The sequence below is a fragment of the Leucopleurus acutus genome (genome assembly GCF_964270905.1).
Source record: "Leucopleurus acutus genome assembly, chromosome: 1".
Lineage (NCBI taxonomy): Eukaryota > Metazoa > Chordata > Mammalia > Artiodactyla > Delphinidae > Leucopleurus > Leucopleurus acutus.
The window spans coordinates 55,823,266-55,836,114 of NC_139142.1; the positions used below are offsets into that span (position 1 = coordinate 55,823,266).

A 12,849-nucleotide genomic window follows, 5' to 3' on the forward strand; every position below is an offset into this window, starting at 1 on the left:
CGGCACGTGGGATCTTCCCGGACCAAGGCATGAACCCGCGTCCCCTGCATCAGCAGACGGACTCTCAACCACTGCGCCTTAGGGAAGCCCTATGAGTTTATTTTTGTGTACGGTGTTAAAGAGTGTTCTATTTCATTCTTTACCATGTGGCTGTCCAGTTTTCCCAGCACCAGTTATTGAAGAGACTGTCTTTTCTCCATTGTATATTCTTGCTTTCTTTGACAAAGATAAGGTGACCATATGTGCATGCGTTTATCTCTGGGCTTTCTATCCTGTTCTGTTGATCTGTATTTCTGATTTTGTGCCAGTACCACACTTTCTTGATTACTGTAGCTTTGTAGTATAGTCTGAAGTCAGGGAGCCTGATTCCTCCAGCTCCGTTTTTCCTTCTCAAGATTGCTTTGGCTATTCGGGGTCTTTTGTGTTTCCATACAAACTGTAAAATTTTTTGTTCTAGTTCTGAGAAAAATGCCCTTGTTAGTTTGATAAGGATTGCATTGAATCTGTAGATTGCTTTTGGTAGTATAGTCATCTTCACAATGTTGATTCTTCCAATCCAAGAGCATGGTATATCTCTCCATCTTTTTGTATCATCTTTAATTTTTTTCTTCAGTGTCTTATAGATTTCTGCATACAGGTCTTTTGTCTCCTTAGGCAGGTTTATTCCTAGGTATTTTATTCTTTTTGTTGCAGTGGTAAATGAGAATGTTTCCTTAATTTCTCTTTCAGATTTTTCATTGTTAATGTATAGGAATGCAAGAGATTTCTGTGCATTAATTTTGTATCGTGCTACTTTACTAAATTCATTGGTTAGCTCTAGCAGTTTTCTGGTAGCATCTTTAGGATTCTCTTTGTGTAGTATCATGTAATCTGCAGACAGTGACAAGTTTACTTCTTTTATTCCAATTTGGATTGCTTTTCTCTTTCTTTCTCTGATTGCTGTGGATAAAACTTCCAAAACTATGTTGCATAAGAGTACTGAGAGTAGGCACCCTTGTCTTGCTCCCAATCTTACAGAAAGTGGTTTCAGTTTTTCATCATTGAGTATGTCGTTGGCTGTGGGTTTCTTATATATGGCCTTTATAAGGTTGAGGTAGGTTCCCTCTGTGCCCACTTGCTGGAGAGTATTTATCATAAATAGGTTTTGAATTTTCTCAGAAGCGTTTTCTGCATCTATTGAGATGATCATATGGTTTTTGTCCTTCAATTTGTTAATAGGGTGTATCACATTGATTGTTTTGCATATAATGAAGAATCCCTGCATTTCTGGGATAAACTCCACTTGATCATGGTGTATGATCCTTTTAGTGCTGTTGAATTCTGTTTGGTAGTATTTTGTTGAAGATCTTTGCATCTATGTTTAGGAGTAATATCGGCCTGGAGTTTTCTTTTTTTGTGACATCTTTGTCTGGTTTTGGTATCAGGGTGTTGATGGCCTCGTAGAATGAGTTTTGGAGTATTTCTCCCTCTGCTGTATTTTGGAAGATTTTGAGAAGAATAGATGTTAGCTCTTCTCTACATGTTTGATAGAATTTGCCTGTGAAGCCATCTGGTTCTGGGCTTTTGTTTGTTGCAAGATTTTTAGTTAGTTTCAATTTCAATGCTTGTGATTGTCTGTTCATATTTTCTATTTCTTCATGGTTCAGTCTTAGAAGGTTGTAGTTTACTCAGAAATTTTCCATTTCTTCCAGGTTATTCATTTTATTGGCATATAGTTGCTTGTAATAGTCCCTCATGATCCCTTATATTTCTGCAGCGTCAGTTGTTTCTTCTCCTTTTTCATTCCTAATTCTGTTGATTTGAATCTTCTCATTTTTGTTCTTAATGAGTCTTGATAATGGTTTATCAATTTTGTTTATCTTCTCAAAAAAACAGCTTTTAGTTTTATTGATCTTTGCTATTGTTTCTTTCTTTTCTTTTTCATTTATTTCTGACCTGATCGTTATGATTTCTTTCTTTCTGCTAACTTTGGGGGTTTTTCTCTAATTGCTTTACGTGTAAGTTTAGGTTGTTTATTTGAGATTTTTCTTGTTTCTTGAGGTAAGATTGTATTGCTATAAATTTCCCTCTCAGAACTGCTTTTGCTGCATCCCATAGGTTTTGGGTCGTCTTGTTTTCATTGTCATTTGTTTCTAGGTATTTTTTGATTTCCTCTTTGATTTCTTCAGTGATCTCTTGGTTAGTTAGTACTGTATTATTTAGCCTCCATGGGTTTGTATTTTTTACACTTTTTTTCTTGTAATTGGTATCCAGTCTCATAGTGTTATGGTTGGGAAGGATACTTATGATTTCAGTTTTCTTAAATTTATCAAGGCTTGATTTGTGACCTAAGATATGATGTGTCCTGGAGAATGTTCCATGAACACTTGAGAAGAAAGTGTATCCTGTTGTTTTTGGATGGAATGTCCTATAAATATCAATTAACTCCATGTGGTCTAATGTGTCATTTAAAGCTTGTGTTTCCTCATTTACTTTCATTTTGGATGATCTGTCCATTGGTGAAAGTGGGGTGTTAAAGTCCTCTACTATGATTGTGTTACTGTCAATTTCCCCTTTTATGGCTGTTTGCATTTGCCTTATGTATTGAGGTGCTCCTTTGTTGGGTATAAATATTTACAATTGTTATATCTTCTTCTTGGATTGATCCCTTGATCATTAATGTAGTGTCCTTCTTTGTCTCTTGTAATAGTGTTTATTTTAAAGTGTGTTTTGTCCGATATGAGTATTGCTACTCCAGCTTTCTTTTGATTTCCGTTGGCATGGAATATCTTTTTCCTTCCCCCCACCTTCAGTCTGTGTGATCTGAAGTGGGTCTGAAGGTCTGAAGTGGGTCTCTTGTTGACAGTATATATATGGGTCTTGTATTTGTATCCATTCAGTCAGTCTGTTTCCTTTGACTGGAGCATTTAATCCATTTACATTTAAGGCAATTATCGATATGTGTGTTCCTATTACCATTTACTAAATTGTTTTGGTTTTGTTATTGTAGGTCTTTTCCTTCTCTTGTGTTTCCTGCTTAGAGAAGTTCCTTTAGCATTTGTTGTAAATCTGGTTTGGTGGTACTGAATTCTCTTAGCTTTTTCTTGTCTGTAAAGGGTTTAATTACTGCATGGAATGTGAATGAGATCCTTGCTGGGTAGAGTAATCTTGGTTGTATGTTTTTCCCTGTCAGCACTTTAAATATGTCCTGCCACTCCATTATGGCTTACAGAGTTACTGCTGAAAGATCAGCTGTTAACCTTATGGGGAATCCGTTGTATGTTATTTATTGCTTTTCCCTTTCTGCTTTTAATAATTTTTCTTATTTAATAATTTAAATAATATTTAATTTAATAATTTTCCTTATTATTTTATTTATTCAAAAATAAATTTAATTTTTGATAGTTAGATTAATATGTGTCCTGGCGTATTTCTCCTTGGGTTTATCCTGTATAGGACTGTCTGCACTTCCTGTACTTGATTAACTATTTCCTTTCCCATATTAGGGATGTTTTCGATTATAATCTCTTCAAATATTTTCTCAGTCCCTTTCTTTTTCTCTTATTTTTCTGGGACCCCTATAATTTGAATGCTGGTGCATATAATGTTGTACCAGAGCTCTCTGAGACTGTCCTCAATTCTCTTCATTCTTTTTTCTTTATTCTGCTCTGCAGCAGTTATTTCCACTGTTCTATCTTCCAGATTACTTATCTGTCCTTCTGCCTCAGTTATTCTGCTATTGATTCCTTCTGGAGTATTTTTAATTTCATTTATTGTGTTGTTCATCATTGTTTGTTTGCTCTTTAGTTCTTCTAGGTCCATGTTAAACATTTCTTGTATTGTCTCCATTGTATTTCCAAGATTCTCAATCATCTTTACTATCATTACTCTGAATTCTTTTTCTGGTAGACTGCCTATTTCCTCTTCATTTGTTTGGTCTGGTGATATTTTACCTTGCTCCTTCATCTCCTGCATATTTCCGTCTTCTGATTTTGTTTAACTTACTGTGTTTGGGGTCTCCTTTTCTCAGGCTGCAGGTTTGTAGTTCCTTTTATTTCTGGTGTCTGCCCTCAGTGGGTGAGGTTGCTTTAGTGGCTTGTGAAGGCTTCCTGGTGGGGGGGACTGGTGCCTGTGTTCTGGTGGTTGGGGCTCGCTCTTGTCCCTTTGGTGGGCAGGGCCGTGTCTGGTGGTTTTTTTTTTTGGGTGTCTGTGAGCTTAGTATGACTTTAGGCAGCCTCTCTGCTTATGGGTGGGGTTGTGTTCCTGTTTTGCTAGTTGTTTGGCATGGGGCATCCAGCACTGGAGCTTGCTGGCTGTTGGGTTGAGGTGGATCTTAGCATTGGGATGGAAATCTCTGGGAGAGCTCTCTCTGATTAATATTACATGGGGCTGTGAAGTCTCCGGTGGTCCAACATCCTGGATTTGGCTCTCCCAACTCAGAGGCTCAGGCCCAGTACCCAGCTGGAGCACCAAGACCCTGTCAACTGCACAGCTCAGAAGAAAAGGAAGAAAAAAAAACAGAACCCCAAAACAGATGGTAAAAACAAAACTAAACAGACAAAACCACACAAACATACACACACACACTCACACACACAAAAAAAACAAAAAAATGAACATACAGAACCCCTAGACAAATGGTAAAAGCAAAACTAAACGGAAAAAATCACACAAAGAAACATACCCACACACACTCACAAAAAGAGGGAAAAAAATGGGAGAGAGCAACCACTAAACAAACCCACAAATAAAAACAATCACTAAAAAATAAACTAAGATATAAACATAATGCCAAAAGCAAATCAAACTGAGAAATCAAACCCCAAGTCCACAGTTACCCCCAAAGTCCACCACCTCAATTTTGGGAACACTTGTTTTCTATTCAGGTATTCCAGACACATGCAGGTTTTACTAAGCCGACTCTGGGGATTTAGTCCACTGCTCCTGAGGCTGCACAGAGAAATTTCCCTTTCTCTTCTTTGTTCGCACAGCTCCTGCAGTTCATCTTTGGTTTTGGCCCTGCCTCTGTGTGTAGGCCACCCTCAGGTGTCTCTTCTCAGCCCAGACAGGAGGGGGTTAAAGCAGCAGCTGATTAGGGGTCTCTTGCTCACTGAGCCTGGGGACAGGTAGGGGTACGGTAGTCACAATTGGAATGCGCATCGTGCCTGTGGCGGCAGAGGCTGGTGTGATGTTGCAACAGCCTGAGGCATGCCATGTGTTCTCCCGGGGAAGTCTTCCCTGGATCATGGGACCCTGGCAGTGGTGTGCTGCACAGGCTCCCTGGAGGGTGTGGGTAGTGACCTGCACGTGCACACAGGATCCTTGGTGGCAGCGGAGGCAGCATTAGTGTTCTGTGCCTGCCTGTGGGGTCCACGATGGTAGCAGCGTCTCACGCCCTTCTCTGGAACTCACTTAGGTGGTGCACAGTCCTCTGTGGGCACACGGAGGAGGAAGCCCCTCTCCTCGTGCACCCCAAAACAATGGTCTCTTTCCTCTCCAGCAGGTCCAGACTTTTTACCGTACCCCCTCCCGGCTAGCTGTGGTGCACTAGCCCCCTTCAGACTGTCTTCGTACAACCAACCCCAGTCCTCTTCCTGGGGTCTGACCTCTGAAGCCCGAGCCTCAGCTCCCAGCCCCCACCCACCCCAGCAGGTGAGCAGACAAGTGTCTCAGGCTGGTGAGTGCAGGTTGGCACCGATCCTCTGTGTGGGGATTTCTCCGCTTTGCACTCTGCACCCCTGTTGCTGCACTCTCCTCTGTGGCTCCGAAGCTCCCCCCACCCCGTCCCTGCCAGTGAAGGGGCTTTCTAGTGTGTGGAAACTTTTCCTCCTTCACAGCTCCCTCCCAGGGGTGGAGGTCCTGTCCCTATTCTTTTCTTCTTTTTTCTTTTGCTCTACCCACATATGTGGGGATTTTCTTGCCTTTTTGGAAGTCTGTGGTCTTCTGTCAGCATTCAGTAGGTCTTCTGTAGGAGTTGCTCCACATGTAGATGTATTTTTGTTGTATTTGTGGGGAGGAGGGCGATCTCCACGTCTTACTCCTCCACCATCTTGAAGGTCTCTGACCTAGTTTTAATGAAGTAAACCTGCACCCAACCAAGGCAACACACATTATTTTCAAGTGCAAGTGGAAGAGTTATCAAAATTGAACAAAGTATTATAAATCAAATATTAATAAATTTTAAAGACTACATATCAATTTTTTTCTGTTCATAATGTTAAGGTAGTAGTCTATATCATAAAGTAAACTAGAAAATTCTCAACTATTTATAAAACAATTACTCCTAATTAATCGACGTCTCAAAAAGAAATCATAATGAAAACTATAAAATATGTTTACAAATATATGGACACGTTATATAAAATATTAAATTTTTAAGGTACAGGCAAAATAATGTTTAGAAGACATTTCATAGTTTTTAATGCACATATTAGAGAATAAGTGAAATGTATTAATGAATGATAGATTGATAGCATCATTATAATTGAGTAACATCACCCAAGGTAAAGAGAAGGAAGGAAACAATAAAGAGCAGAAATGAATTTAATAGAAAACAGGTGATTGATATTGAAAATAAACAGTTAAAAGTGGGTTCTCTGAAGATATGAATAAACTATGACTCCTTGCAAGACTGAACAGGAGTGGGAGAAAATTGAATGAGATAAAGCCACTACAGATCCAACAGAGAATTTTTTAAAGAGGAAATAAGGAATTCCACTTGAGTACATAAACGAGTGGGTGGAAATTACTTAACCTACCCCATTAAATGACTGGGAAACTTGCAAAATGTAAAAATAACTGTTTTCTGACACTGAAAAAAAGTACGGGATCATCAACATTGAAAAAAGAAAAGCAAATGAGATGCACTGTACAATTGCCTCCAGAATTCTCCTTGGAGTTACTTTATGAAATATGATACAGGAAAGGGAATCCCAAGAAGAACAGAGTGGCGTTGCTAAGATGAAGTTAGAAAAGCCTTGCAAATTAAACCCAGCATAAATAGAAGTATCAAAATCAGTGTCCCCACATTGATCTATAGGTCCAATACAATTTCAGCTAAAATCCAACAGGCTATTTTTTTTTAGAAATAGGTAAGATGATCCTAAACTGTATGTGAAAAGAGAAAATATATATATATTTATTTATCCAAAAACATTTTTGAAGAAAAGATACTAAGCTATAGCAGTTATGCTAACTTATTTCAAAGCATACTATGAATCTATGCTTGATATAAGTAAATGGAACAGGATAGTCCAAAAATAGACCTACCCATATATGGTTCATATTTTTACTTAAGTTGCCCATGTTATACAATATGGAAAAGATAGCTTTGAAAAAAAATCTATATGTTTGGTTTAATATGAGATTAATTCTGGTCTCTTAAGATGAGTTAGGCAGTGTTTCCTTTTATTTTCTGGAAGAGGTTGTGTATAATTGTTATTTCTTCCTCATATCAAATTATATACCTAAAGTTAAAGACTGAATGTATGCACCATTTTAGAAATAGGAAAAAATGTTTGCAGTTATTATCCTGCAAAGATTTCTAAGTAGGGTACATAAAGCGTGAATCATGAAAGAAATTGGGGAAACAATGATAAATTCGACTCCATCAAAATGAAAAAGTCTACTCTTCCCCATTCTCTGTTAAGAAAATAAAGACGTAAATGACAAATAGAAATTACTTGCAGTATATATATATATATATATATATACACACACACACACACACACACACACACACACATATAACACAGGATATGTACCCAAAGTATATAAATAACTCCTATAACTCTAAGAAAAAAAATAACCCAATCTATATTGCCAAAATATTTGAACAGATACTTCAGGGGGGAAAGAAGGTAAAATTAATAATCAATAATTACAAGAACAGATGCCAAACATCATTAGTCATCAGATAAACCCACAATAAGTTATTACTACATACACCCTAGACTTGCTAAAATAAAAATAATATCAAATGTTAGGAGGTTGTGCAACTGAACTCTCATAACTTGCTAGTGGAAATGTAAAATTGTGTAATTACTTGGGGAAGTCATTTTGCAGTTTTAATAAAATGAAGCCTAAAATTACTATATGACTGGAACTGAATTCCTATGTATTTTCACAAGATAAATGAAGTAAACATCTACATAAATTCCTTTGCATGAATGTTTGTAACAGTTTTATATACAGCCCCAATCTGGAAACAATCCACATGACCATCACCTTGTGAATGGAGAAACACACTGTGATGTCCATTCAAAGGGATATCATAAACGACTGTTATAAATGCGTGTGACATTGAAGTGTTGCAAAATTGTTTATAACAGGGACACAATAAAGCTTAGCTATGATAATTAGACCAGATTCTCTAAACACTGAAGCCTTGGTGATAGTACTAAGCTAGCTCAAAGGCTGCTTTTTCTCTTTCTTACTACAGGCAATGAAATCATGCCAGAAAGACACGCCCACAAAAAGAGATCAAACATTTTAAAATCAGTTAAAAGTCATTAAGAAAATGATACAAGATAGAAAAAGAGCAAAAACATGTGAGATTTAGACAAAACTTAGAAGTGAGCTTACAGAATTTAGGAAAGAATGATAAATAAAATGAAAATCATATCAGCAATCAAAGACTAGAGTGGACTTACTGGAAAAGGAAGGTGAAACAGGATTATTTTAAAAATAAAGATGAAATGAAGAAAGAAATAATAAAACCTCAAGCAAGTGATAAATACTGAAAGTAGCTAAGGCAGATAAAATTTATGATTAAAATTTATGATCTCCTGAAGCTGAAAACCAAAAGAAAACTGAACAAACACTAAAAACTGTAATTTCAGAAAATACTTCTAAATTAAAAAATAAAATTTGAAATATGTATAAAAAGATGACAATTCAGTTTTGAGGTACTATGCAATAAACATTATAGAACAGTTTCTGAAATTTAGAGAGCAAATAAAGAACTCTTTGCATATCTAGGACGAAAGATCAAGTGACTTATAAAAGATAGAAATTGGATCACAATCAGCATTTTTAAGAATATTACTCTATGCTAGATGAAAATGGGGATCAAGAATGTACTTGAAAGTCAAGTTAATTTTTAAGAAAAAATGTCAGAAAAAAGTTACCAACATGCAAATACTTAGGGAGTTATGTTTACATGAGATTACCCTGAAAAATCTGCCAAAATGAGCTTTAAATGGGAAAAACTATTAAAGGCACAACAACATAAGAACTAGTAGTGATCAATAAATATCTAGATTTTGTAAAACAAGGAACAAATGAAGTCCAAATAAAGAGTATATAATGCAATGTCTATTGGGTATGGAATTTTACATAGAGTAGAATTTTAAACAACATGAGCTATACTGATCCAGCAGTCCCACTCCTGAGATATGTCCAGAAAAGACAAAAATTCTAATTCCAGTAGATACATGCACCCCAATGTTCATAGCAGCACTGTTTACAATTGCCAAGACATGGAAGCAACCTAAATGTCCATTGACAAACAAATGGATTAAAAAGACGGAATATTACTCAGCCATAAAAAAGAATGAAATAATGCCATTTGCAGCAACATGGTTGGACCTAGAGATTATCATACTAAGTAATGTAAGTCAGAAGGAAAGACAAATATATCACTTATATGTGAAATCTTAAAATATACAAATTAACTTATTTACAAAACAGAAATAGACTCACAGACATAGAAAACAAACTTATGATTACCAAAGAAGAAAGGGGGGGGGATAAATTGGGAATTTGAGATTAACATGTACACACTAATTTATATGTAATAGATAACCAACAAGGACCTACTCTATAGTACAGGAGACTATCTTCAAAATCTTGTAATAACCTGTAATGGAAAAAAATCTGAATCACTTTTCTGTACACCTGAAACATTGTAAATCAACTATACTTAAAAACATGGGATATGCAAAAATATCTCTTTTAATAATATAATTAGCAGTTGTACTATTAGCACTGGTATATCAGGACATCTGTAAGTGTAATGTGGTCAAAGCAAAATGAGTAATTTTAAGGTATTCTATCATCCTCTCATTTTTTGAAAATCTGAGTTTGAAATGAAAGAGAAACCTATTTAATAAAATGTAAGTAAAAGCTCTACAGTTCTGAATTTTAATTAGAAGTATCAGTATGGAATATTAAATACTTTGATATGTCAGATAGCAAGAAAAATATCAAAGACTTCTAGGGTCATGATAAAACGTTAAGAAATAACCTTGAAGGCCTTCCCTCTGGCCAAAGATGGGATAATAGGCAATAGGCATAGTGCTTACAGTGGCTTGAAACCCACCAAATATATTTAAATTCATAAGTTAATAATGGTATTTTCTCTCTCTCTCTCTCTTACACACACACACACACACGCACATGCACACACACACACTAATATCAAATCCTTATAAGCATGATAGGGAAAAAATAATTACCTTAAAATCTGATAAATAAAGGGAAAGAATCAGGCATTGATCCTACCTTTTCCATTTGAATTGGGAATCTGAAAAGGTAAGATAAAACATATCCTATGTTTTTATATTCTATTTTTGCAATACATACTTTTGCATTCCAGTTAATAAATGAAAAGGAAATGAAGAACAAACTAGAAAATCTCCATTTTGCAGCCATCAGTGAACTGATGTATCTAGACATTGAGAATCAAAAACTGCTCACATGACAATGAAGAGAAAACCAGAAATATTTGCTTCATTTTGAAAGAATGAGATAGCTCCTATGTGATTGGTCAGCAAAATAATGCCTCTGTAGATCACAGGAACCCCTGAAGATGTTACTTTACATGACAGAGGGGATTAACAGATATGATTACTATTAGAAACTTTGGAATGAACAGATTATCCTGGATAATCCAAGTGGAGTCTATCGAATATGAATTCTTAAAAGCAGAGAACCTGGGCTTCCCTGGTGGCGCAGTGGTTGAGAGTCCGCCTGCCGATGCAGGCGACATGGGTTCGTGCCCCGGTCCGGGAAGATCCCACATGCCGCAGAGCAGCTAGGCCCATGAGCCATGGCCGATGAGCCTGCACGTCCGGAGCCTGTGCTCCACAATGGGAGAGGTCAAAACAGTAAGAGGCCCACATACCACAAAAAAAAAAAAAAAAAAAAAAGCAGAGAACCTTCCCTGAGGGAGATGAAACTAAGGGAAAACTGTCAGAGAGGGTCAACACTGCTGAGTTTGAAGGTGGAAGAATGGGGCTATGAGGTGAGGAATGAGTGCAGACTCTAGAAGGTGGGAAAGGCTTGGAAATGGATTTGCTACCCCCAGAATAGAAATTAGCACTGCTGGAAATTTGATTTTAGCCCCATGAGACCCAAATATAACATCTGCCCCCCAGAACTAAAATTTGTAATGTTTAAGCCACTAAGATTGTGGTGATGTGTTCCAAAATGAATAGAAACTAATGCAACCTGTAGTTCTGCCAATTAGATTGAAACTACATTTAACCAAGCCTTTGTATCTAGCTGCCCATATTCAAGATGGAGGAACACGTATATCTGGTACATGAAGAGGCAATCTGCAAAACTCAGGCTATAAAAAGTTCTGTAGGCCCAATGAATCACGTTTTAACAATAGATAAACTGTAAGAAGGAAAAGGATTTTCTGTAAGAAAGAAAAGCAAAATCTGTGGATTAAAAATATTTAAAAGAATGATCAAAAATGGGCATGATTAAACTGTAGAGGTTAATAGTGTAAACTTGAGTGCTAATATTAAGAAATGCAAAGAAGGGATTACTATAAAAGGCAAGAGAGTGGTTAATTACAGGTGAAAAGAGGAGGTGAGGTTAGAACATGACACGTGGAGGGACATCAGAAATGGCTGGCGAAGTTCTCTTTCTTTTTCTGGATGGTGGTTACAAGCATGTGTGCCTAATAATCATTCACTAAATTTACATTCATTTTTATGTGGTTTTATTTTACAGCTTAAAACAAAATGATTGACTTAATTTTCAGTAGTTCATTTTTATAGTACATATTTTCTGTGCTTTACAACAATCTAATATGTTTTGCAGTAAATAGGTCTTCAATAGAAACTTGTTGAATAATATGTTATCCTTAAACTTTAATATTTCTATGGTATTTTTAATAATTCATTTGCTTTTATCATCTTTCAAATTTTTTATGATCAAACACATTAATACTTATACAGTGACACAGATGAACATTCACATTAGCTGGGATGTGGAAAAACTGTACATAGCTTTAGGGCCCCCAGTTCAAAGTCACCACAAAAGAAGTTCAAGTCAGTTTGGTTTGCTTCCAAATGAGTTCCACAACAAGCTTGCAGTTTTCAGAGTTGTCTGGATTTCAGACTGTATAGTAGGGATTGTGTGGCTATGAACTATTAAAGAGCTCTAGGTTAGGATTTCTCTAACTTATTTCACTTAGCATAGTGCCCTTATGGTCCCTCATGTTGAAAGTGGCGATATTTTCTTTTTGGCTGAATAACATTCCAGGGTGTGCCTGTGTGTGTGTGTATCACATTTTATTTATTCATCTGTCGATGAACACATAAGTTGTTTGCATGTCTTGGCTACTACACATATCTTTTGGAGAGTGTGACTTTGTTTCCTTCTGATATATACCCAGAAGTGGAATTGCTGCATATATGGTGGTTCTATTTTAGTTTTCTGAAGAAAAAAAAATTTCCATAGTAGCTGTTTTCCATAGTGGCTGCACCAATTTACATTCCCACCAGCACTGCACAAGGGTTCCCTTTTCTCCACATTCTTGCCAACACTTGTTTTATTTTTAGGATAATAACCATTCTAACAGGTGTCAGGTGATAGTTCATTGTAGTTTTGATTTGCATTTTCCTGATGATTAGT

The 12,849-nt window shown here is 36.5% G+C and overlaps 1 long non-coding RNA gene across 1 annotated transcript in view; it reads right to left on the reverse strand.

Annotated features, from left to right (window-relative positions):
- Window positions 1-12,849, reverse strand: part of LOC309963090 — a 243,712-nt gene that overhangs the window by 19,641 nt on the left and 211,222 nt on the right. Inside the window, exon 2 of the long non-coding RNA XR_014326278.1 lies at window positions 1,968-2,078. This is a non-coding gene — a long non-coding RNA (uncharacterized lncRNA). The remainder of the gene's footprint in view (window positions 1-1,967; window positions 2,079-12,849) is intronic.